This window comes from Urocitellus parryii, chromosome 8, assembly GCF_045843805.1.
Source record: "Urocitellus parryii isolate mUroPar1 chromosome 8, mUroPar1.hap1, whole genome shotgun sequence".
Taxonomy (NCBI): Eukaryota; Metazoa; Chordata; class Mammalia; order Rodentia; family Sciuridae; genus Urocitellus; species Urocitellus parryii.
This window is the reverse complement of record NC_135538.1, coordinates 117,142,714-117,166,342: the sequence shown is the minus strand read 5'-3', so window position 1 is coordinate 117,166,342 and position 23,629 is coordinate 117,142,714. Positions and strand designations below refer to the sequence as shown.

Genomic DNA, 23,629 nt, shown 5'->3' with positions numbered 1-23,629 from the left:
CCCCTGGTAATTCTCTGAGGTATATTAAGCCTTGTAATAAACTCTTATCTTCCTAAAATCAGCTAAAAAATTTTGCTCTGCCATTGTTCTTTTATCAATATTCCATGTCTATCAGTTGAATAGAAGAAAGAATCCTTGGTGGCAATTCAGCTCCCTCTTCTGCAGTACCTATGACTTTGAACTCCTTTGTTGAGCATTGTATCTAAGAACGTGGTTTGGGGGTTTTTGTCTGTATCAGTGAATGAAAGACTTCCGCAATATTGAAGAATTAGCCATCTTCGGAGTTCACATAAAATTTAAATTAAATAATGACAAGAATATCGTAGAGAACCTCCTCTTTTTAACACGCTTTCTCTGGTTAATAGAAATTAGAAAACAATCATTTTTCTCTTGCCTTTGGCATAATCAAGAGAAACCTTAGAATAAGAACTTCAAAATAGGCGATGTTGAGAGCCCTATTCCCATACAGCAACACCCTCTTGGTAGTTTACTGAATGTGTCTCCCAACATTACAGAAAGTTAGAAAGGGAGACAAAGCTAAAATAGCAGAAAAGGAAGAAAACAAAACTATCTTTTTAACAGTGTAAATGTGATACAGGAAATGCAAACAATTCTAAAGATGACTCATGAAATTTATTTTTATAAGAGTTTAGCAAAATTACTGACTTCAAGATCTTATATGATGAAGCATTCTATTTCTGTTGAAAACACAGTATTGAAGATTTTATTTTTTCTTCCTATTATGGATTAAACTCAAGAGCACTTAACTGCTGAGCCACATCCCCAGCCCTTTTTATATCTTATTTAGAGACAGGGTCTCACTAAGTTATTTATGGTTTGGCTAAATTGCTGAGGATGGCTTTGAACTCACCATCCTCCTGCCTCAGCCTCCCTACCTGCTGGGATTACAGGAGAAGATTTTTAAAATAAGGTTATTGCAGAATCAGTTTTAGCAGAGAGGGTGGTGAGAAATGCAGCACAACCTGCTCCTGGGGACCCTCTGTGGGAGGTCAACCTTATGGGTGACTGAGTTACACTCCCCAGCTGGGTGCTGAGGCGCTCAGTCACAGAAATGGGTGTGTCTTGCTACAGCCCCATGGGTGAAGCTATGCTCACCTGTTCCTTTATAATATAACCCCATCTTCCATGGAAGTGCCTTGTGTGTCCCCTCCTCTTACTGTGCCCTTGGGTGTGGCCTACCCAGGTGTCAGTCAACCTGCTGACAGAGGACATCATGAAGATAGACTCAGCCCCCTGAAACCTGACCCCTTGCCTCATTTGAATAGCTTCTCCTCAATAAAAGGGGTCAGCGCCCGTGCTCTCGCTCTCTCTCTTTCTGCGGACCCTTAAGGTCAGAGGAGCCGTCACAGCGGCCCCAAAGAAAAAGGTATTTGTGTCCCTTGTGTGGTTATTTCATGCAGCCCAGTCAGCCCAGTTTAACTAGAGTGACTCCTGAGCCTTTTAGTCGAAAGAACAGAAACCTGGCACCCTCTGGGGCCCTCTGCCCCAGGCCCACAGGTGAGCTGAGGGTCTGGGGACGGGCCATGGCCTCTGCCCTGCAGACCCCAGAACTCAGGCAGCGCTTGTGCACTGGCTGACCCAGGATGTCCAGGACCCCCTGGCTGGATGACCTGAGGGTGGTCGTGACCTGGCAGATCTGGGCCCTGTGGGCTGCCTGGTCTGCTGCCCCAATCCTGTGGGTCCCAGGCAGAACTGCCACTGAGGACATGGTGTGCCTTTGGGTGCTGGCGGGCAGGACTAGGGAAAAAATGGAGGTCCCCCAATGCGGTGGAGGCCAGTGGGGACTTCGAGGGCCAAGAAGGCAAGCAAATGACAAAAGCTCAACCACGCCTTGGACAGCAGAGCAGCGCAGACCAGGGCCCTCTGTGACTCCTGGTTGCCAGCTCATGGCGACACCACCTTGTAGGACAAGGCAGAGGCCTTAATGCCCTGGAAGGTGATTGACGCCCAGGTGACCAGGGTGGACTGGTTAGCGGCCTGGTGGTCAGTGGTCCTCCTACACAGAGAGCCTGCAGAGCAACAGGCCACAAGGGACCCACTGGAAATGCCACCGCCCTGCGGGAAGATTCCGTGGCCCTTTGGAGAAGCCTGTGTGTACAATATGAAAGGCCGCTCTCAACTCCCCACCTTTAAAACTAGTGCTACGACTGGACCTTGTAAATGTAAAGAGGTTGCCCACGTGTGAGAGAGGTAGACGGTGATGACTGTAAATGCCCGTGTTAAAACCTCAGAAATGTCTTCTGGAAGGGACTTTGAAAAGGATTTGTTAGACCAGCTCTAGGAGGGACACTTGTCCACGTTTGTCCAGTGGGCTGGAGGACACGGAGAAGCCTTTGAGGCGAGTTGGAGGAGGTCCTGTGCCAGATGGGTTTGTGTAAAAGACCTTTTTCATAAAATAACGATTGTTTTCTGTGCATTTTATCCCTTATTACTATATATATATATAAATGCTAAGTACTTGTTTTGAAATATCTAGATGTTCTAAAGTGCCTGATATATGTTAAAAGTAGAAATGGTAAAATATAGCACATTTTGTAAATTTTCTTATGAAATGATTTGGGGGGAAATAGCCAAACCTCCTGCTGAGTGGTGCAGATTGTGAGCTGCTCCTTAGGAGCACCATGCCAGTGTGGCAATGGTTGTTCCTGGGTCCATGGGTTTTGTTTTACTTTGCTCTGTATATAGTGTATATAAAGGACAAATGAGTCCTAATCTAGTCATTTCTAGATGTTAAAGAGGGTGCCAGTATATGACAAAACAAATTGTGTATATTTTGTGCTAAAATTCCTAGGGAAGATTCTCTTCTGAAAATTTGAACATTATAGCCCACTGGGTCAGTGAAGGGGCAGAATACTCACATTTTGAAGACATTTTCAAATTAGAACTATTCTTACATGTGTGCAGTTTATTCAAGATTATCATGTACACAGTGAACAAATTGAGTTCTTACTTGAAACTCCTAGTCTATCTAGATGTTTAAAAATGCCCACTGTATGTTAAATATAGAGGTAGTAAAATGTCACTTTGTAAATATCTTTTTGATAAAACTCATATGAAATATTGTCTTTTGGAAATGGAACTGTGAAACCACCTCTGTGAGCAGTAGAGTACTACTGTACTTGTTGAGTAGTGTGGAGGAGGGCGGGAACAATTGCAAAGGGAAATGTGTTAGTGTGTTCATACTTAGACATGTTCAGACATCAGTTTTCTGCATGTTTTGTGCACTTTGTTTTGCTGTGAATCAAGTATCTATGATGGACAAATGAGTCCCAATTTTGCAACATCTAGTCTCTAGATGTTAAAGAGTGTATGACTAAGTAGTTAGTAAAATTAGCACATTTTGTATATTTTCTGTTGAAATTCATAGGAAAGCTTGTCCTCTATAAATATAAACTTTTGGATATGAATTTGTTCAAAGCATTCTATATGCTTCTACTTGTCCACTGCACTGAAAGAAGAGAAAAGAAAGTGAGGATGGAAAGGTTCAAGGACAAAATGTTAGAAGATACCTCTGATTATAACCATTGTTACATGTGCAATTTTATTTACCAGTTCAGGGTGCATCATGGACAGGTTCTTATGTGGAATATCTAGTCCTATTTAGAAGTGCTTGATGAACTTAGAAGTAGTAGGAAGAATATTTTTGTAAAGAGCTTTTAAAAACTGATGGGAAATACTGTGTTTGGAATTGTTAAACCACCTCTGAACAGAACACTGTCTGTACTTGTTCACTGGGTTGAGAGAGGCAGGAGGGAAGTTGCAAAAGGTGTTTGGTTAGAGTGTGCTAGACAATTTCAGCTTACCCATTGCCCTGCAATGTGCATTTCATTTGTCTTTGCTGTTCTGTATATATTGTGTATATACTGGACAAAGGAGTCCTAATTTTATAATATCTAGACTTTCGATATTAAAGAGATTGCCATTGTATAACAAAAGTAGAGTTAGTAAACTAACATATTTTGTACACTTTATGTTAAAATTCATAGAAAGGCAGTCTTCTGAAAAGTCCTTTCGGAAGTGAAATTGTAATATCACATTATATGACACTCAGATATGACACATGTGACATAGAAAATAGAAGTGGAAGAAATGAAGGATTCTAGGCCAGAATTATCCTACTTAGAAGACACTTTCAGATATAACCATTGTTACATGTGTGTACTTTATTCAACACTACTGTGAACTTAGTAGACAAATTTAAGTCCTTATTTGAAATATCTAGGATTCATAGATGTTTAGAAGTACACAAAGGATGTGAAAAGCAGATGTAGTAAATGAAACTTTTGTAGATTAAAAAAATATATATATTGCATATTCCAAAACAGGAAAATATAAAAACACCAAAGTTAACACTGAAAAATAAAAAATAAAATCCTGCTGTATGGAGATATCCCACCATCACTACCAGTATATGTGTCAAAGTGACAAAATAGCCAAGACAATTTTGCCATCATGAGTGAGGGAAGGAGACACTACAGACATGAAAGGATATGATAAAAATGTATACAAAAAAAAGTAAAAGGATTCCAGGAATAGGCTAACCCATGAACAAAGGTCTTCTTGGGCAACCAGTGAATATTTACTGAGCACTTACTGAATACCATAGGAAACAGCATTTCAAAATATGTGATCTGATTAGTTAAAACATAAATAATGCAGGACTCTGAGAACCTGGGCTACTACTGATCTCTTTTTAGAAAAATCCAAGTAGCAGGACATCCTGGGGATCCATATTGTAAATGTTTACCATCAGACTTACATGGACAGATCAAATCTCAAATATATCAATACCTGCCCTAACTTTGAAACTTTATTTTCCCTGATGACCCCTCCAAACTAGATAGTAGTGGCAGATATATGTTGGAAATGAGTGTGGGAGTGTTCTATTACATAATTCCAGAAGCTACTGCATTTGTATCCCAGTGGCTTCCCTCCTCCTTATCTGGTAATAAGCAATGGGGAACTGACTTCATCCAGAATATCAAATACCACTTTATGCTGAGCAAAAGTGATTTCTGATTATACTTTTATTGTCATTATGCTATTATGTCCTCATGTTTTGAAGGTAGATGAGTTTATCCTTTCACCATAATTTACAGGGTCAGTAAGAACCACCCAAAGCAGAGCTTGGATTTGGAGGTTGATATGATTTGAAATTCCCTTTCTATAGTGGCACAAATGAAACTTAAGTTGTATGTAAACTACACAAATTATAGTTGAAGCATCATGGGTGTGGGGACTGAGGAGCAAGCCCCGGACCTCATGCATGTTAGGAAAGGGCTTTACCACTGAGCTATTCCTTCAGGAACAAACTTTTAATGGGTAGAAAAAGAAACAGAGAAGGGCACTTCCTATATAGAGGGAATGACAATTGATATCACTATGATTATATTATCATTATTACAGTTACCATCTATCCAGCCTTGCTTGGTTTTTCATACTTTTCTTTTTTTGAGGAAAATAAAATCTGTCTTTCTGCACAGAAATTGGTTCAAAACTAGGGCCTGACTTAGAGTCCTATATCCCATAGCTAAAATGATTGGTTGAGAAATTGGAATGTGACTCTATCAGGGATTTCTCCAGATTGTTAAACTGGAGTTGACATGTTTGATCTCTTGCTATTCAGGTGATAGGCTGAAAGTCTGAGATGTTCCTCTACATACCCATATTTCCAGAGGAGAAAATAAGAACTATCAGGAAAAGCAGTACTCAGACAAACACAGAGAGCACAAGCAAGAGAGAAAGAAACACAGGCAAAGATGGATAAAGAGAGGCAGAGAGATAAACATAAAGAGAGAATGCAGACAAGGAAAAAGATAATGGACTATAGAAGGACAGAAAGAAATGACTATGAGCAACATGAGCACAGGCCAATGAACTGATTGAGGAAAACAAAGAAAAAAGAGACAGCAAGACATTCTAATGCAGGTAAGAAATAAAAGACATGTGAGAGAGAAGTTCATGGGGGAATGCAAATGGAAGAAAGTTACAAAAACCATCTAATATATTAACAGAGAGAGGATCCTTCAGATAGACAGAGATACAGCAAAATGCATGATAATAAAGAGACAGCCAGGCACAGTGATGCACGCCTGTAATCCCAGCTGTATGGAGATATAGGAGGCTGAGGCAGGAGGATTGTGAGTTCAGAGCCAGCCTCAACAACAGTGAGGCACTAAGCAACTCAGTGAGACTCTGTATTTAAATAAAATACAAAATAGGAATGAGGATATGGTTCAGTGGTTGAGTACCCCTGGGTTCAATCCCTAGTACCAAAACTAGATAGATAGACAGACAGACAGATGAAGAGATACAGAGTAGAAAAAGAAGCACACTGAGAGAAGAGAGTAAAGACAGGAGGAAAAAGTCAGAGAGAAAGGAAGGAGTTAAGAGACAAAGGAGAAAAGAATCTCAACTTAGTCCTTGATCTAGGCATTTTTCAGAAGCCAAATGAATTTATGAACTTTTAAATTATATGCCAAAAAATTAATTTTTTTTCCTTAAGACGGTATTAGTAGAGTTTCCATCACATTCAATCAACATATTACTTTCTAATAAAACTCCCACTGGCAATTATATAATCTGGTAGTTCAAATGCAACCCAAAATCATTGTCTTTTGCCTCTGTGTACATAGTCAATAATGCCAGATGACATTTGTGGGGCAAAGTTGGCTAATTTATAGTGTTAGGTGTTGTTAGTTAACATGATGGCACAAAATAATCCCAATGCCTCAACTATGTAAAACGTGTCAGGCTGCAACAGAATTCAAAAAATACTGCTGCACACAACCCCACTTCCAAGCCCCGGATAGTGGACAATTGAATGTTTTCATACCTTTTCACATTATTATATGGCACCTGAATTAGACCAGGTATGAGGACCAATGACTTCCCCTAGTCTCCTCCCTTTTGGGGCATCACTGAACTAGCCCTCTAGAATCTGGTCCTTTCTGTGTCAGTATCTCCCACCACCACTTTTAATCCATCAGAATCAGAAACACAAGGGACTCACAAATCTATTTAATTTTGAAAAAATATATTGAAAGATAAAGGAGTTTGACATGTAATTCATGGGAAGTCTTCAGACAGAGAACAAGATCAGGAACATGTTGAAAGTTCGTGGCCCAAACAGATGTGGCAGGCAGCACAGGGAGCAGAGTTGGGTGGAAAGCAGTCACAGAAACTCAGGAAAGACCAGAACAAGAAGAGGGCCAGGGGCCTGGGGCTTTGGCTCAGTGGTAGAACACTTGACTAGCATGTGTGAGGCACCGGGTTCAATTCTCAGCACCACATATAAATAAATGAATAAAATAAAGACCCATCACAACTAAAAATTGTGTGTGTGTGTGTGTGTGTGTATGAGTGTGCAAAAGAAGAGGGCCTGGCATCTGCTGCTCAGGCACTGTGGGACTCAGGTCTTGATGGGGGACAGAGCTGGCAGAAGTGGATTCCTCACAGGCCTGAGAGAAGTGAGGCTAGGAACTTGCACAATGGTGAGAACAGCAGTAGACCATGGAACAGTGGTAACAGGAAGAAAAATGTTGGAATCAGTGCATGATCCCTGAAGGAAAGAGAAAAAATAAGTCATAAGTTAAATCCCTAGAGAAAGTCAGCCCCCTACCCAATACCCCTGGGGCCTCTCTGCAACTCAGAACACTAAGGGTGATTTTGTACAACCACCCACTCCTCACCATCTCTCCTGGCATCTGATTAAAGAGGATACTGCACTAAAGTGAACACAAAGCTTCCGCAGGGGCATGTGGAAGAAGGCCCCAGTCCCATCAGCAGTCTAAGTGTTTTGGTGAAGCACAGGTCACATTGTTAACTGGACAGGTAACAACTGTAACCTCCTGTCGTCTCACCTAACAGCCAGCTCAGCACAAGAAAGACTCATGGCCTCCCTAATTTCTGCAATCTACTGCTATCCCTAGTTTGGCTCCCCCTTTTCACTGAGATAAGAAAAGTTACAACAGAAACACTTAGTCCTAGAGCCAGTCTTGCCCATTTTCTCTAAAGGTGACTTACCTTTCTTATTACAAAAGTGGACAATAAGGCCCAAGCCAAGAAAAATCAGTCCCAGCACAAGACTCCCAATTCCATTCAGCATCTTGTTCTGAGCAGATTCTGACAGTGCCCCTGGGAAGTAGAAGCCTGTGCATCAGTGACTGTCCCCACATCCCACAGAGTCCTCATCAGAAACCTTAGAGTCCAACCCAAGATATAAGAGATGGAGGTACCTCACTACCAAACAGAGGAGGGTGAAGGGCATGCAGAGACCTCAGGAGAACAGTGGGTGGATGAGGATTTAGGGGAAAAAGGGAGAGTGGATCCTCAAGGTAGGTCCATCTGAAAATCCAGAGACCATCCCCCAAACACCAGCCTTAATGCCAAAGCCCAGAATTTCACCACTGCAGAAGATATACTGCCAAGCTGAACCTCAGCCTGGGGATCAGGTTACACAAAGCAATAATATCTTGGAGCGAAAAGAGGTCAGTACTCAGCATCTGCCTTTTAACTTCAGATCACAAGCCTCCATGACTCTAGGCTCAGAAATGACACCAGGGGTTGTGTAGGAGAGAAGGTATGAATGTGTCCAACAGCAGAGGAAAGAAGGACCCCAAGCCCACAAGACCCAATGTCCTCCCTGCCTTTGCTTCTTTCTGCTGGACCTCTGGTATCAATGAAGTGGCCCTTACACCATTCTACAGTGATGGGGCTCTGGAGAATGGGGTGCGCCATGTGGCTAGTGTAGACATCTCCATGCTGGGGTATTACTTCCAACATCACAAGAATCTGGTAGGTCCAATCCCCATTCTGAATAAGTGGTGTGGACACAACTCCAGAAGTCTCTTCCTCTTTATTCCGGAACCATCTGACTTTAACTTGTTGAGGATAATATTTGTCACTGAGCAGATCAGCAAATTGTGGTGGCTTTTTCCTGGCTGGAGAGATGGTGACTATAGGGTCCCCTAGGATGAATGACAGCAAAAAATAAAGTCAGAGAATAAGGCAGGTCTCAACATGGGCTTAAGTCCCTCCTTTAATATGAAAGTGGAGAAAACAGTAGATATTAGTGTTCACAGATACCAAAGGTTTCACCCATTTGTGGAAGATTTAAAAAAAAAAGTTGATCACATAGAAATAGAGGGTAGAATAGAGGTCACCACAGCCCAGGAAAGGAATAGTGAGAGGGTGAATAATGGGAATCAAACATACTTGGAGGGGAGCACTTTTAATGTTACACAGCTCAACAAAGGATAGTCTACAATAATTAATTACACACTTTGTAATAACTAGAGAAGAAGAGTTTGGGTTGCCAGTACACACAAATGATAATATTTCAGGAAGTGGAAATGCTGATCTCCCCAGTTTGATCATACCACATTGTGTTGAATTACAACAGTGTACCTCATAAATAAGTACCAATATTATATGTTGATTTTTAAGTGAAAAAAATAAATTGAATGTCCCTTTTATAAATATATAGGTCAGCAATGCATATACCATTATGGTCCCTTAAGATTATTCTTACTAATGATGTCCTAGTTGTCTTGCTGTAAGTACAGTCTGTGATTTTCACAGAATACAATTAACTAACAATGCTCTCCTCCTCTGTATTTCCCCACTATGTTGTGCTACTTCACCAGTGCTATCAACCAACCATGGACTAAATTGTGAATCAAAATAAACCTCTCCTCTATTTAAGTTAATTATCTCAAGCACTTTATTACAGTAACTCAAAGCTGACTAATACACTCTTCCAATGCTGCCTACCAAGTATTTCAACAGTTTTTCCTTCAATTCAAATGCCCTCCCCATTTTACCAAAATCCTAGGAATCCCAAAAGTTGCCTTTCCCACAGGCCTTCCACACTAGTTCAGAAGTGAGCGCACTTTGATCAATCCTAAACTCACCTCTCAGCCGAACAGTGAAGGAAGACGTCTATTAATAGTTGTGTCTGCACAAGGTGTCTACATGGGCCTGATACTCAGCCAGGAGGTTCTTCTGGGCATTCCAGCTCTTGGCACTTGACATCCTCTGCTCTGTTACAGCCACAAACACCCCCACATCACTGTCAAAGCACAGGATCTCCTTCTTATTGTAAATTTGTCTGGCCATGAGCCTCACTCCCTGAGTCCCATTGGTGAAGTAGCAGGTGCCCTTAAACTGGTACATGAAATCCTCTGCAGGAGAACCAGCCCACGTTAGATTTAGCTCAGGCTTGCATCCCAACCAACCCTGGTGTTTGGTTTAGGGAGACACAGGGAGTAAAGGGACATGACAACAAAGACCAGTGACTAAATAAAATCTGCTCTAAACCCTCAGAATTTTATTCCCAGGATGAATGAAGTGATTTCTCTACCTCAAATCCTGCATTGATCATTTATTGGAGAAAATTAAAAATGTCAAACAAGGAAGATCATGGAATAATGTTTGGAATACAGAAACAAAATTGCCAGCATTTTCATATGCTGGATCAGTAAATAACCAAAATCCTAAATAATCCACTAAAAGAATTTAAAGTAAGGGAGAGTTCAGCAAATGGCTGGATACAAGATCCATTTTTAAATATTCTACATATAGATGAGCAACAAATGTGAAATCAAATGTGAATTACATCATTTATAATGGCATGAAAAATTATGAAGAAATGTTATAAAAAATATACAAGAATTCTAAAAGGGAAACCATGAAATTTATGAGATACATCAAAAGGATCCTAAGTAAACACAAAGATACACCTGTACATGAATTGAAAGATTGAATATTATAAAGAGGACATTATCTCAAATGGTCTTATGTATTCTGTGGGTATAATTTAAAATTCCTACCAATTTGTGATTACTCAAAATTTACAGGCTGATTCTAAAATGCAATAAAGGTTCATAAGGCAAAGATGGTAATTAAACACCATATTTTGGGCACAGACATAGATAAATAAATGGCAATAATGTATTCCAAAATAAGTTTCATGCATCCATTTAGACTAAATATATTACAAGGGTGGCACACAAGGTGGTCAGTGAGGAATGAATACTTTTGTTAATAAATTATTTTCTAACAAATGGGAATACATCAGAAAGAGCAGAAGAAATTAGGAATACTTCTTGCACCATATGTAACATAGACCTAAGTATGAATGAAATGCTACAAATCTGTTAGGAGATAAAACTAGAGAACATTTTCATGATGTTGGAGTTGTGACAGATTTCTTAGATCACTAAAAGCACTAGACATAAATAAAAAAGATTGATAAATTCAATTCAACAAAAGTAACAGCTTCTGCTCATCAAGAAATATCATTAAAAGACTTACACAAGGCCAAAAGTACAAATATTTTCAAAGCACATACTGATGATGGGCTTGATTTGAAATGTATTTTTTATCTTTTTGAAATAAATGAGAAAAAGATAAATATGGAAAAGAATAGAAGTTCCCATAACACTACACACTCACCAGACAGGGAAACATTAAATAGTCTAAGATACCAAAAGCTGTCAAGAATTGGATTTTCTTTTGAACAGCTCATGAGACAACTATGTGAATAACAGTTGGACTTTGTCTTGTCAAGTTGAAGATAGGCAGACATTGCAATTGAAGTATTTATTTCAGTCTAGAGAAATGCAGACCCAAAGGTTCCAGGATTCCAGGATACATTTTCTTTTAAGTAAGACCAGCCCAAACCTCCATCCACATAAGAACAGGTTAAGTACATTGCTCTGCCCTCATAAAATGGAATGTACTACCCAACAACAAAAATGGATGAATATTTCATCAGAGATTTGTGGCAAGTCTTCTCAGACATAATATTGAGAAAGGAAGCAAGACAGAGCACAGAATTTATAGAACATTTAGAGGAGGAAATATTAATCTATATTGTTTAAGGATACATTCATATATATGCTAACTGTAACAATGAGCAAAATATTAGGATTAAAAGAATCACAATATAACTTACTCCTGGAATGTGAAAATGGGTACTGTTGGAAAGGAGCACACAGAAATCATTTGGAGAATTGGTAATATTCACATATGTACAACTTGATTAGAGGTTATTTGGATACTTCTTTGTAAATTTTGTTATGTGTGTGTTAAGATGTCTGTTGTGTTATTTTCCTAATAATTAGTTAAAAATACACTATAATAATACATACCCTGGAGTCATCAATTTGTATCTGTGTGTGTGTTTTAGAAAGACCAGGTGAGACAGTTGATGTAATACTATCACTACAGGTTTGGGATTTAATGGGTGCAAAATAAATATCAATTTTGGAGTTTTTTTTTCACCATTGTCATAGCCCCCATTCACCATCAATACTGAATCAAGTCCTAATTAACCCAGAATTAGTAACTGTCTGTCCTTATCCCATTCTTCCTCCCAAGTCCCACAGTGTCATTTCCATGACTCCAAAGCTTACCTCCAAGGCATGGGTGATTAATTGTGCTCTTTGTTGCAGTAATTCACTTGCAGGTCAGCATGGGAAAAGAAAGAAAAAGAAGCAGAGCAAGCAAAGCAGCAGCAGAAAAAAAAAGTCCTTTATTGTGTACAAGCAATCTTTTTATAGTATTGTGAACAAAGAAGGCAGCCTTCCAACATCAATAAATCAGATCTTTCAGCTAATTAAACATAGCATACAGAAGTTTTACTTTCTAATCAGAAGTGACCCGCTTCTCATGGCTAATCTATTCTCCGCTCTGAGTATGTTGAGCTCTGCTCTTTATTAAGAACAGATAATAAAATTTTTCTCAGCGCCCTCCTAGCCCACTTGGCAGAACATCCCGTTTGCAGGCAAGTCCTCCCAAGGACAGCAGACACCTCGTTTTCAAGCATGTCAGCTGTTACCTTATGTAAACCTTGAAGGAGCCTCTCATTTGCAAGCAGGCCCTCCCAAGGACAGCAGACACCTCGTTTGGAAGCATGTCCGCTGTTAACTTATCTATACCTTGACAGAATATCCCATTTGCAGGCAGACTCCATCAAGAACAGTAATAGTAACACAGTTACATCTGATTCTCTACACTCTTCAGGTATTGAAGCTCCAGAGACTATAGCTCTGGTCTGAATTTGTCTGATCCCAAGCCCCTAAATAGATGAATACTATTGGGCCCAGAAAATCCCCATAGTGGCCAGTTCTTTATTTAAACTTACCTGATGCTTCTCAAGTACCACATTTGCATTTTGTACTGTGTCTGGTATAGAAAGGTACTTTGTCTTTTTCTTCCAATTCTGAGATCCCAAAGTCCTTTAGAGATATTAGGCTCCCTTCCACTGCAGAGGTTGAAAAAAGGAATCTAGCAAAACTCTAAGAAGGAGATAGCAGGACTCTTGTAAGAGTCCTTCCAAATTCTACCTGTGGTTTGTTGAAAATACAACAGACCCAAGCTTAGGCTTCAGAGTCCCCAAGAAATTATTTCCAAATCTGGGCTCTGAATAGCAGCTGTCCTGCACTTACTTGGGGAATCTCTTCTGTTAGCCATGGGAGTCCTCAGCACCATGAGAACCACCATCACAATCCCAGCTTCTTTCCAAGGGTTCCTGGGGATTATCGCAGTCATCTTTTCAAAATTGGAACAGAAGCAATTTAACAAAAGCACTTGGCATTCAGCACAACTGCTACCAATTGACCTGAAATTTCACTTCACGGAGATGCAAAGTAGGAAATTTCCTATGAATTTTAGGATTGGACAGTTCCTAAGGAAGAAACCAATCAACCCTATGACTTAAGTCCTCATTTGTCTCTAGGTAAACATTTTTAATGGAAGTTCTCAACTCAAAAAAGTATCTATTGTTGAATACACCACCAGTAAAGACCACATCATGTACAACTTCAAAGTGGGATCCTAATTAGAATAAGTTATACCCCATGTATGTATAATATGTCAAAATATACTCTGCTGTCAGGTATATCTAAAAAAACAAATTAAAAATTAAAAACTAAATAAATAAAAAATAAAACCAAAAAATTGTAGAAACATTATCCATTGATCATTTGCTAGGTGTCTAGTGGTAGATCATCTTCAAATATCACTGAACTTTGTAAAATGCTGAAGATATGTTAGGAAGATTCAGAACCAAGAACATGACTCAAGGCATGTCTTCTTGTAAAATTTATTTAAATTTTGTTTCTGATGTTTGCTGTTTGATGGTGGCTAAGGATGCCAGAGGGCAGGAAGAAGTGGAATACTATTCCTTGGGACATAAAATTATTATCTAAGAGCTCTTCATTTTCCCCCCTGACTTAACACTACAAGAACTAAGATACAATATGAAAGGAAACAGATTATAAAGAAAATGTATTTGTATCACGGTTGAATAATTTATTGATTTTGTGACTCTGGACAGATTAAATAATCTCTATTAGCCTCAGTCATTGTACCTTTAACAGGTAGACACTTTCTCTTTGACACCATTGGTATTCAGACAAAATAAAATTTTATAGATATAACATATTAATTGCAGATCCTGGCAAAGAGCTAGAACCTCAAGATAAAGCCATGTTATGCGTTTTTAAAGGGGACAAAACAGAGGCTGTGATGAGGAAATAGTTGAGAAAAGTTCCCTGGGTTATTTAACTGAGTTATTTATCAACACATGTATTTTTCATGGCATTCAGAGGAAGCCCTTCAGGAAATAACTGCACAAGGATGACTTGACCCCTCTGAGCCTATTGATACCCCAGTTCTAGCAGCAACCAGAGGTGAAATAGATCAGGTGAAGTAGGTCAGGTTAAGCTGAAAGTTAATAGGAGTTTTTCAAATTCTAAATCTAATCCAGAGAAGAATAGACATGTAATTATTATTACAGTTATAACAACTGTTTCTATTAGTATAAACAATAATAACTATCATTTTTCAATCTTAATATGTGCCGGACATGGCACGTTTAAAATATCTTGACACAAGTAACCTGAAAAGACTATAGGGTAATTATTATTATCTAAATTTTCAGATAAGGAAACCATGCTTCAGTCTGAGTAACTTGCCCAACATCACACTTTATCATTTGTTTTAAAGATGTGCCTTTGATCATCAGTCTTAAACTTCATGCAAATACTTTAGTCATTTATATTAATAATGCTTGAGCAAAATATTGAAACAATGAAATCACATAATTTCAAATAACACAGCTTGTGTAAATCCATCAAATACATTACCAAGAACAAGCCTGAGGGTTATCAATGGAATTGGAAGAGTGACAGTGACCACAACACTCTACAATTGTCCTGCAAATAACACTCCGATTTTAATTTCTGCTACATATTAGTATCAAATATGAATTTAGTTAATGATAGGTATTAACTGATTTAAGTGCTTTCAAAGCCACGTGCACTCACCTGTCGTCCCAGCTACTTAAGTGGCTGAAGCAAAATGGCTTGAGCCCAGAAGTTCAGGACCAGCCTGGGCAGCATAGCAAGACTCCTCTTTGAGAAGAAAACAAGTGCTTTCACAATACTTACAATGTTTGAAATGAGACAAACATTCATATTTTAACTCCCTCAGTTGCACTCTCCTAATGAATTACCGAGTAATTCCTTAAAATTTTTATTAAATAAAATCTTCATGTCAATCTTTGAATTAATTAATTTGGCAAACTTATTCATTCTTTATATATCAAGTATGGCAAAGAACTGGAAATCCACTGAGGAGAACAGCGAACGCTGGTTAATCAGACATATTCCTTGTACCACTATTGTACCTGGATAAATTTGGGGTTTACATAAGGAAATCCTATCCATAGTCTGCTTTTGATTTTGCCCCCTCCCTATTACCTATAGCATACTGATTTTCTGTTTTTTTCAAACTTGAAATGTTCAAAAATCAATGGGAAGAATTCAATATGGATTTAATAACAATTTACTGAATGCCTAAAATGTGTTTCTCTACCTGCTGAAAATATAGATAAAATTGTTCCTCTGCTGTGTATGTATTCCATTGGGATATGCATGCTACAATGTGTTTCAAATAAAATATTTGGCCTCCCATTGCCACTCTACCAGGGGTTACAAAGTAACATAGAAGAAAAGCTGGCATGGTCCCTGCCTCATGGAGCTTAGATTTGAACAGATGTGACAAATAGGTATTTTAAAATTGTGTTAAGATCTCAAAGAAGAGCATTAGAGGCAAGAGAGGTCTTCGTCGTCATCTGTTGGTAGAAGTGCACCATTGCGTCCCGGAGCAATGACTGGGAAGTTGCAGAGCAGAGCAGGACTCAAGGTCAAGATTAGGTTTCTGAACTTTTTTTTTTTTTTTAAAGATGTTGGTGATGCAAAACAGGCATGATCGGCAAGTACGTCCTGTGTTTGAAGAAAAAGGAGAGTGTAGTTGGAACAGAGTAAGTTGGTTGGATAATTGAAGGGAACAAGGTAGGAGAGGCAAGCAAAAAACAAAAAAAAAAAAAAAAGGAAAAAATTATGTAAGGCATGCAACTCCCATTAGGAGTTTCTATTTCTTTCTAATGGTAATTTGATCAAATATCTCTATCCTAAAACATGGCTGTCATAGTTCATAAAAGTCATAAAGAAATATGGAAATTTTCACAGCATTTATTTTCTGGGTTTTTTGTTGTTGTTTCTTCTAAGAAAATTATGTATTTTTTTCTAGTTTTCCCCCCTTTTCTCCATTTTTTTCTGTTTGTTTTGGAGGGGGGGAATTATCTGTTTGTTTTTTACTGGGATTAAACCCAGAGGCACTTTATCACTGAGCCACATCCCCATTCCTTTTTATTATTTATTATTTATCTATCTATTTATTTTTGAGACAAGGTATTGTTAAGTTGCTGCAGATCTCACTAAGTTGCTGAGGCTGGCCTCAAACTTGAGATCTTCTTGCCTCAGCTTCATAAATTTCTAGGATTACAGGTGTGTGCCACTGCCCCAGGCTATATTCTCAATATCAAGGAGACAGTACCCAAGAATAGAAATTGAAGAGAAGTAAACCAGGGGGAAAGAAATCAGTAATAAAAAATCGCCATGCATTTCCCTTTCAAGGTCCTGATCCCCACAGCATTCATGTCTCCCAAACTGTATCACACCATCAACAAATTTCCTCTATGTAGTGCCCATTCTGTTCCTCAAATCACATGCTCGAAACATTTCCTGAACCAGAGACAAAGGGAGAATTCTGACTCCGACCCCACCTTTTCCTATAGAATATGCAACACATATTTTGTCAGAGAAGACAAATGATGGTCGTCCCTCAGATTGGTAGGATTCATACTCTAGGAGTTAAGAAAACCCTTAGGGAATCAACCAAATTATGTTACATGCACGTATGAATATATCACAATGAATCCCACCTTTATGACAAATTATAATGCAAGAAAAAAGAAGAAGAAGAAAACCCTTAGGACACGGACACACACACACACATACATATACATAAACTTTCAGGTGATAAACATTCAGATAAAATGTAAAAACTGAATTCTTCATCTGGGGAAGAAGACAGCAAAGGATAGAGGACTCTAATGAATATGGTCAAGATGGAGGAAAGGAAAAATATATAATTCAGGTGAGACCTTTCCAAAAAACAAAACAAACAAACAAAAAATACCCTGTGCAGTTCTCTCCTCGCTAAATGCTCTAAGGGAGGATGAAGTATTTCATTCAATAATTAGGACTAAAAGAGTCTAAATGGAAATACGATGGGAGTATACAAACTGGTGGAAAGAGAACCAAACCGGAAATCAAAAACCCTGAGCTCTAGACCTGGCCCTGCCACTAAGTGCCTGAAGGAACCCAGATAAACAGTTTAGAGGAGCATGGCCTCAATTTTTCTACTTCGCTCTTTCATTCAACAAATATTTGTTCAGTGGAACTGCACTAGGTGATGATAATACATTAGTGGAGAAAATGTCGGGGGTCGGGGTGCAGGAGCCGAATTTCTCCCGGGAGGAGCTCAGCTCTAGCAGGACCAGATCTACAGGATGCACCTCCTGACCCAGGTCGCCCACTTGTCCTCCAGCCTGACGCCCTACAATTGGGTCCCGGGAAGCAGGAGGGCTTCAGGGGCTGGTCTGGAAAGCTGCCCATCACCTCTTCTCCTGTCCCTGGTTTTCCATATCCCACCGTCGCCGCTGTCAGAACCTCGCAGATTGATGTAATGTGAGAAAGAAGAGAGAGGCCAAGGCTGCGTGGGGAGAGCCCCGGTGAATAGTCGGGTTTCCATGGGGATTTCCGCCTCAGCAGAAGAAAAACCACTTAAACTTCGGTCTCTATCGCCATCTGTTGGCCGAAGTGCACCATTGCATCCCCGAGCAATGACTGGGAAGTTGCACAGCAGACAGGACTCAAGTGCAAGACTAGGCTTCTGAATTTTTTAAAGATGTTGGAGATGCAAGCCAGGCATGCTCAGCAAGAACCCTGTCACCGAGCTACACTAATGAATGTGGTCAAGATGGAAGAAAGGAAATATACATAACTCAAGTGAGACCTTTCCAAAAACAATAGAAAATACCCTCTTCAGTTCTCTGCTGGATAACTTCTCTAATGTTTCCCCTAAAAGGCTGAGGTGAAGGCCTCAACGCTTATGCCTAAGGGCTGCAGCATCTGAGCTTCAATAAAAAGATCTTTAGATTTTTACCAGAGTGTTCTCTAGCCAAAACCCATCAATTATCTCAAGATTTTTCCTCTTGGGCTGTGGTTGTGAGTCAGTGGTAGAGCACTTGTCTCACACGTATGAGGCACTGGGTTTGATCTTCAGCACCACATAAAAATAACTAAATAAAGTTTAAAAAAATAAGAAGAAGACTTTTCCTCTAGTCACCAAGAATCTGGGGTGGAATATAGAGGTTCAAAAAAGGCTAAACAGAGAAAGTGGCCAGAAAAGAATTGGGGTAACCAATGAGAAGCAGGTGGAGAACCCCAAATATTACAGGGCAAAAGACCATCACAAAACTGAGGCAGTTGTGAAGGTCCCACAACAAATACGCTGAGGACTCAGGACGTTTGAGAAGAAAGGGGCTGGCGAGCTAGTTCCTCTGGTGGGGAGTGTGGAGGGGGTTGCTGGTGTTCCCCTGAGAGACATGGGGGTGACTCAGCAAAGAGTCATCTATGGGATGGTCAAGATGGTGGATTAGAGGAAGGCTGCATTCCTCATTGCTCTGTGATTGGGATTCAGACAGCAGGAATACTGCTCTTCAGTGAGATTGGTGAAAGAAGGATTTCATTAAATTTCAATATTAGACAATCAGAGTGTCTCAGACCCAGAAATTTGGTTACATTAAGCAGAAGAAGTCATGTGTTGGAGTTACACTTGTTGTGACAGTGGTACTGATAGTGGTCCTGGTTCACCACACAGGGAGGAATAACGCAGAAATAAAGTCAATGGACAGATTTGGTGTGGAAAACATGTATCTAATAACTTAGAATTACATAGTAATATATAATCACATATAATGAAACATTGGTATCATATTTCTTTTTCTAGGAAATATCCTCTGAAATGCTCTTATGAATCTGCATACACACTAGAAGTCATAGATAACCTAAATGGCTCCATACTTTTTAGCAAAATGAAATTCATAGTAGAAATTTGTAGTAGCACATCAACTGGTAATTAGATACAAATCCCATGTGGTATATCCATACTATAGAATAATATTCAGCAATAAAAAGGAATGAAATACTGAGATATGTATAAACCTCAATAAATTAAGGTAGGGTTGGATGTAGCTCAGTGGTAGAGTGCTTGCCTAGCATTGTGCAAGACCCTGGGTTCAACCCCCAGCACTGTGCATGTATGTGTGAGCATGCATGCATGTGCATGTGCGTGCATGCGCGCGCACACACACACACACACACACACACACACACACACTATATGCTAAGTAAAAGAAGCCAAACAGAATAGACCACAGACTATGTGTCCATTTATATGAAATGTCAAGTGATACAAATCTATAGAATTCAAATGAAGATTTGTGTTTACCTAACTGTGAAAGTGGGGACATGGCAATGAGCATGAGGAATTTCTTAGGGTAATGGAATTATTCCATAATTGTACTGTGATGATAGTTGCATACATGTATACATTTATTTGAATTTTATATTGTTCACATAAAAAAGTAGAAAACTTTGGACTAACATTTCTCATGAATCCATAAAATATCAGCAAATCAAATTTAAACTTCATGATGAAATTAGTTTATCCTAGACTATAAATTTTGATGAACATTTAATATCAATACTAATTTACCATAGTATTTATAACTATGGAGAATAACTGTGGAGAATAACCACAGGACCATCTCCTTGAAGAAAAGGCATTATACAAATTCAAAACCTATTCTTGATCAAATTTCTTAGCAAATCAGGAGTAAAAGGCAGCTTCTTCAGATAAAGGGCATCTCTAAAAAATCTACAGCTAACAATGAACTTTGTAATGAAAGTCCTTTTTATTTAAGATATGATGTTATCTTTATTTAAGATATGGTGTTAGTCAGATTTGTGTTCCTGTGAAAAAACACCTGAGGTCAATCAACTTAAACGAGGACAGGTTTATTCTGGATCACTGTTTCAGAGGTATCCGTGCCTGGTTACTTGGCCCCATTGCTTTGGGTCTGTGGGGGCACAGTACCTCAGCATGAGCATGTGGCAGGAGGCCCCTTCACCTCATGATGCCAGGAAACAAAGAGAAAGAGGAGGGGACCGAAGTCTCAGTCACTTCTCCAAGGGCACACCACTAATAAACTAGCCTCTTTACATGGGATCCCACTATTAAAGGTTTCATCCATTAGACTGTCACCAAGCCTTTGGCATATTGGGCCTTTGGGGGACATCCAGGATCTAAACCATAACTCATGGTCCAGTGTGTCGACTCCCACCTCTTCTACTACACATTGTAACTCAACATCTCAGCCAGAATCTTAAGACAAGAGATAGAAATAAAAGGAATATAGAATGAAAAGACTATGTTTCAATTTATAAATGATGAAGTGTCTTAATTTGCAGATGACATGATTGTATACATAGAAAATCCTAAAGCAAAGAAAGTTCCTCAAACTAATAAATGAATTTAGAACACGGCAAGGTCTGAAGTCAATTGTATTGGCATGCCCTGGCATTGTAATATTTGGGGGGAAAACCCTAAATTCCATTTATAATAACATTGAAATAAAATATTTAGGTACTCATTCTTAAAAACTAGGTAATTGTTTTAATCAGTTTTTTCACTGCTCCCTAAAGGATCTGACAAGATCAATATCACAGGAAGAAAAGTTTATTTGGCAGCTCACAGTTTCAAAGATCTCAGACCATAGAGGGCTGACTCCATTCCATGAGGTGAGGCAGCACATCATGGCAGAGTGTGGGAGACCAACCTTACACTCCTTGGCTGGGTGCTGAGGCACTCAGTTGCAGAAATGTGGCAGAGTTTTCCCCACCCTTCTTGGGTGCAAGAGTTGGTGTCTTGTGCATGGGTGTGTCTTGCTACAGCCCCATGGGTGAAGCTATGCTCACCTGTTCCTTTGTAATATAACCCCTTGCCCTGTTTAGGATAGAATCTTCCATGGAAGTGCCTTGTATGTGTCCCTTTCTCTTACTGTGCCCTTGGGTGTGGCCTACCCAGGTGTCAATCTGCTGACAGTGGACATCATGAAGATAGACTCAGCCCCCTGAAACCTGACCCCTTGCCTCATTTGAATAGCTTCTCCTCAATAAAAGGGGTCATCACCTGCTCTTGCTCTCTCTCTTCCTGCGGACCTTTAAGGTCAGAGGAGCCATCACAGCAGCCCCAAAGAGAAAGGTATTTGTGTCACTTGTGTGGTTATTTCATGCAGCCCAGTTAGCCCAGTTTAAACTGGAGTGACCCCTGAGCCTTTTAGTCCCAAGAAGAGAAATCCAGCAGCAAAGAGTGCAATAGAGGAATTGGCTCAGGACATCAGGAAGGAGAGAGAGAGGGAGGGAGAGAGAGAGAGAGAGAGAGAGAGAGAGAGAGAGAGAGAGAGAGAGAGAGAGAACGCACTACTTAACAAAGATAAAATATATACCCCAAACACACACCTCCAGGGACCCATCTCTGCCAGCCACACCCTACCGGTCTACCGTTACCATCTGGTTAATCCCTATCAGGATTAATTCATTTTTAGATTAAGACTCTCATAATCCAATTATTTCACCTATAAACCTTCTTGTATTGTCTCACATGTGAGCTTTTGGGGAACATCTAATATTTAAACCATAACAGCAACACTGTACACTAAAATCTATAAGCCATCCTCAAGAGAAAACAAATAAAAACTAAATAAAAATACTATAATCAAGGAATTGAATAGCTAATATTGACAAGATATCAGTTCTCTCAAAATTGATCTACCAATCCAATGTATTTCCAATTGAAATCAAGAAGCCTATTTTTTAGAAACTAACAAACTGAAGTCTATAATCAGTATGCAAGTAAAAAAAGACTGAATTTTGTCAAGATATTTTTCACTTTGAAGATGCACACTAATTTCAAGATTTACTTCTGCATTCAAGTAATAAAACAAAGGCCTGGCACAGGATAGTCTACATCACTAGGAGAGAACAAAGATGCACAACTAGGAATGTACATCCAAGCTGATGGAAAGGGACTCAAGGAACCCAAAGGGAGAGGATCATACTTTTAACAAACAGAGGTGAACACTGAGACCCAAGGAGAAAAACAACACCATGTACAAAAACCATTTGAAATGAATCACAGACCTGAACATAGAAGATACAATTATTAAGCTCCTAAAACAGAGCTATCCAATAAAACTATAATTTGAACCACACCTATGAGCCCTAGATGCAATCTTAAGTTTGCTAGTACATTTTAAAAGAGAAAGGAATAGATGAAATTATTATTTTATTAAACTTAATACATTCAAAATATAATTTCTACTTGAAACCAAAAAAAAAAAGTGTTTATGAGATATTTTGCCTTGTTCTCATACTTAGCCATTCTCAATGTTGCTGTTTGGAGAATCTTAGGGTAGAAAGACCTCTATTTTATATCCTGCCAGGTGGTAACTATCCTCCCACTCCAAACGGGCATTTTCTGATCATGTAAGATTCAATTACACCTCAAACTCAGTAGGCAATCTTCAACAAATGATCTGGGGAAATTGGAAATCCATATGTAGCAAAATGACATTAGGCCCCTATCTCTCACCCTTCAGAAACTCAAAGTGGATCAAGGACCTGGCATTAGACCATAGACCTTGCACCTATTAGAAGAAAAAGTAAGCCAAACTCTTCACCATGTCAGACTAGGAACTGACTTCCTCAAACAAGACTCCTAAAGTACAAGAAGAAAATCTGGAATTAATAAATGGGATGGTATCAAACTAAAAAGCTTTTTCCCAGTAAAGGAAATAATCAAGAATGTGAAGAGAGAGCCTATAGAATGGGAGAAAATCTTTACCACCTGTACCTCAGATAGGGCATTAATTTCCAGGATTTACAAAGAACTAAAAAAGCTTAACACTAAATAACCAAATACCCTAATCAATAAATGGGCAAAGGATCTGAACAGAAGAAGAAATACAATTAGTCAAAAATATATGAAAAAATGTTCAACATCTCTAGCAGTTAGAGAAATGCAAATTAAAACTACACTGAGATTTCATCTCACTCCAGTCAGAATG

At 39.2% G+C, this 23,629-nt stretch overlaps 1 pseudogene; it reads right to left on the bottom strand.

Moving 5' to 3' along the window:
- Positions 1–2,017: 2,017 nt before the first annotated feature.
- Positions 2,018–13,578, bottom strand: LOC144256441 (HLA class II histocompatibility antigen, DQ beta 1 chain-like; annotated as a pseudogene).
- Between the last annotated feature and the right edge of the window lie 10,051 nt (positions 13,579–23,629).